Raw genomic sequence first — 518 nt, forward strand, 5'->3', positions numbered from 1 at the left:
GCTTTGCCCCCAGCCAGTCTTCTTTAATTTAATTGCTCATTTCCAGGCTGGTATCCTCCTGACTGCCTTTACAGATCAAGCGTTTGTGGGGGAGGTGAGGTCATGTTGAGAGTAAGGGCAGCGAAAGGCATCTTACCAGCTGGAAGATGGGGAATGTGATATTCAGAGGAATAAGACCTGTTGTACCACCCAGCTCTTGAAAAGTCCCCTTTCTGCTCTTCCTGTCCCCCACATTGTGTGGTTTCTAGGCATTTTTGTAGCCCCAATACATTGGAATTAGTTTTAGTCAAGATTTGTCTATAGCTGTGGTCTGGTCTGTAACGATAAGACTAATTGTAGGAGAATTAAATGAAAAGTTGACAAATTAATGACTCTTTTTTTTTTTTTTTTTTTTTTTTTTTGGGAGGGTGTCCCTTTTTAAAGTTTTTAAGTCATTTTGCCCTCTTATATGCCAGTGCATCGTTTGCACTCGACAGTGTTGAGCACATGCAAGTGCCCTTTCTGTTTTGCCTTTTGCA

At 41.5% G+C, this 518-nt stretch overlaps 1 protein-coding gene across 4 annotated transcripts in view; it reads left to right on the forward strand.

Moving 5' to 3' along the window:
* ADAM17 (ADAM metallopeptidase domain 17) overlaps positions 1–518 on the forward strand; it is a 44,384-nt gene that overhangs the window by 29,343 nt on the left and 14,523 nt on the right. The gene's annotated exons all lie outside the window — the stretch shown is intronic.

This window comes from Alligator sinensis, unplaced genomic scaffold (assembly GCF_000455745.1).
Source record: "Alligator sinensis unplaced genomic scaffold, ASM45574v1 scaffold866_2, whole genome shotgun sequence".
Classification (NCBI taxonomy): Eukaryota; Metazoa; Chordata; order Crocodylia; family Alligatoridae; genus Alligator; species Alligator sinensis.